This window comes from Marmota monax, unplaced genomic scaffold (genome assembly GCF_021218885.2).
Source record: "Marmota monax isolate L192 unplaced genomic scaffold, Marmota_monax_Labrador192_F-V1.1 WCK01_AAM20220418_F8-fsc00053, whole genome shotgun sequence".
Lineage (NCBI taxonomy): Eukaryota > Metazoa > Chordata > Mammalia > Rodentia > Sciuridae > Marmota > Marmota monax.
Genome location: NW_026693153.1, coordinates 10,975,813 through 10,978,554, shown reverse-complemented (window position 1 = coordinate 10,978,554; position 2,742 = coordinate 10,975,813).

Here is a 2,742-nt window from a genome sequence, read left to right as displayed (position 1 = left end):
GCCGCCAGGGGCCGCTTGTAGAACCGGGTAGGCAGCGGCCTTGTGGCTAAGAGCAGGGCGGGCGGGGTGGCCGATCACAGAGCGAGCGGGGCCGCCAGGAGAGCCGGGATGGCGGGGGCCGTTTGCCGGGCCAGGCGGGGACCCTTCTCGCTGCCCTGGGCCGCCGGGGGCCGCTTGCAGAGCCGGTCGGGCGGTGGCTGCGGGATTGGACCTCTGCGCCCGCTTGGCCGGCCAAGATTCACTTGTCTGGGGCCAACTGTCACCTCTAATAAACTTACTAATTCCTGGCAGGTCTCCTTTCAGCGGAATTTTGCTAGAAGTTCCTCAGTAGGTAGAATGTAGCTGTTTTAATGGGTGTTTCTGATCCGGTTAATGTGGAGATACTGAAAGTGCTGCTTCCTTGCCGGCCGCCATGTTGGATCCCCCTCCATAGCGTGTTTTTAATAAACCTCCTACATTTTAACATATTGAATGGAAGAAATGATGACATGGGTTAGTCCCTCATTTTGACTTGCCTTTAATTTTCTTGAGAAATTTTCTCTTTTTATTCTCTTGTACATGTTCATTGAGTCTTTCCTTAAAAATCTCTTTTCCAGGTGAATTCCTCCCATAAGAAACATCCACTTGTAATTGACTACTGTGGGAGGCAATTTCAATGACTTATGAAATTTTTATTTGTTTTAACTTCCATTCCAGGTGGAAATCATTCACCCTGGATTTCTAGGGTACTTTTTAGGATAGCCTGCATTTTAGGAAGAAAGCTTTTCACCTGACATATCCATTAGAGGTATAGAGCTATGAGTAGTGAATTTTTATTATCTTTTTTTCTTCTGACTGCTACTCTTTTAGTGTTAGTGGTGTTCTTCTTCCTCCTTTTATTTCCAAAGATCAATGCTTTATTGAAGAATATGGATAGTTACAATATTCCCTTTATATATTCTTTGCTAGAATCCTAAATTCACAAAAAATTCAGAGAAATCTCTTGAGGTTTTGGACATGCAATAACAACAATATCAAAAATATGAAGAATAAAAATAGCAAATATTAAGTTCTTACTAGGAGACAGATATGAAGCTTGGAGCTCTTAATTTAGACTAGACATGTCTTCCTAATGTAATATTTCTTGTATTTCCCAAATATGTATTCAGATATCATTCCTATGGAGTTGTTAGGAGGGAATTTTACTTTTGTATGTGTTGCATTGTATGTGTTATTTGTATGTGTTGCATTGACATTTTAGCTGGAAACAAATACTAGTATATGTTATTTAGGAATTTAAAAATATGACAATAAGACAAATAGAAACACAGCAAATATTAGTATTAGAGTAATAAAAAGGGATTATGAAGTGATGTTTGCTATTGTAGAAGGAATTGAATACTTTCCACATTTTAATGATGCATGTTGCCAGAGTCTTACGGCTAGTAAATCCATTGTTCTCTATGGCTACTGTTTTTTGAAATAGAAGTAACTCTGTATTAGATCATGTTAGTAACAAATAAAGTATTTACTTATTATCAATTCATTGTTTGAATACCAGATTACCCTAGAAAACGCATTATATCATTTAATTATTCTATATAATGAAGATATACCTAGAAGACTTCATTAGCAGAAATATTCAAATGAATATTTGAATGAAATTTTAGAGACACATTTTCAAACTTACCTTTGTTACCTGAATCTAGGAAGATCATTAATTATCAATTACCACTATGCATGGGAATGCATGCCACAGGTCAAAAATAAAGGAAAACAAGGCTATGGAAGAAATTATGCCATGAAAATGAATAACAATAAAATTATAAAGCCCCAGATTTTTTTGAATTTTATAATAACTAGAGGAACTTGCTAACCATGTCTAGGTTACAAAATGATTTGCCACTCGTGATAAACAAATTACTTTTTGGTATGAAAACACACTTTAATTAAGGCACTCTGGACTGCTATCTTAATAAAAGAAAGTCCAGTGAAGCCCTCCCAAGAAAACAAAAGCCATTATTACAGGTCTGTCTGCCCTTGTATATATCTCAGCTGAGCCGGGTGGTAAGCCAGGAAATAACTTCCAGTGCCATAGGCAGGATTCCAGTTGAATCTTATTGCATTGACTAAAGTTAGTAAGGAACCCTACTTTCTTTTGAATTACAATTGCTATAAATATTTTGATTATGAAACATGAACCATTTTGCTTAAAGATCATTACATGTGTTTTCATTTTACTAAAAATAAATCTACAATGAAAAAATGTGTCTGAAATAATTATCATGATAAATGATATTTTTCAGTGTGTATCTTAGTGTGTTTGATATACTCCAAGAACCAAGGACTCCAGAAAAGTGCATTAATGAAAGACTATTCTGTGGTGGTGTTCTATCTAAGGCTATCCCTTTTATTTTTATTACTCTTCACATTTTTCAAAAGTATAAACTGATAGTGTTCACTTTTGTAAAATCAACATGAATATATAATATGGTTGGAAGTGAGTTGTTAAACTTTCTCTCTTATAGAATCTCATACAGAATCTCACTTCTGAGTATATAAACAGGGATTTCAAAGAAACACCTGCACTTTCATGTTTACTGTAACATTATCCATGATAGCAAGGTTTCAGAAATATCACAAATGTTCATTGACAGATGAATGGATGTTTTAGCTCATTCAAGCTTCTGTAATAAACAATATTATAAAGTATATAAGCAACAGAAATTTATTTCCCATAGCTTTGAAGCCTGGAAATCCAAG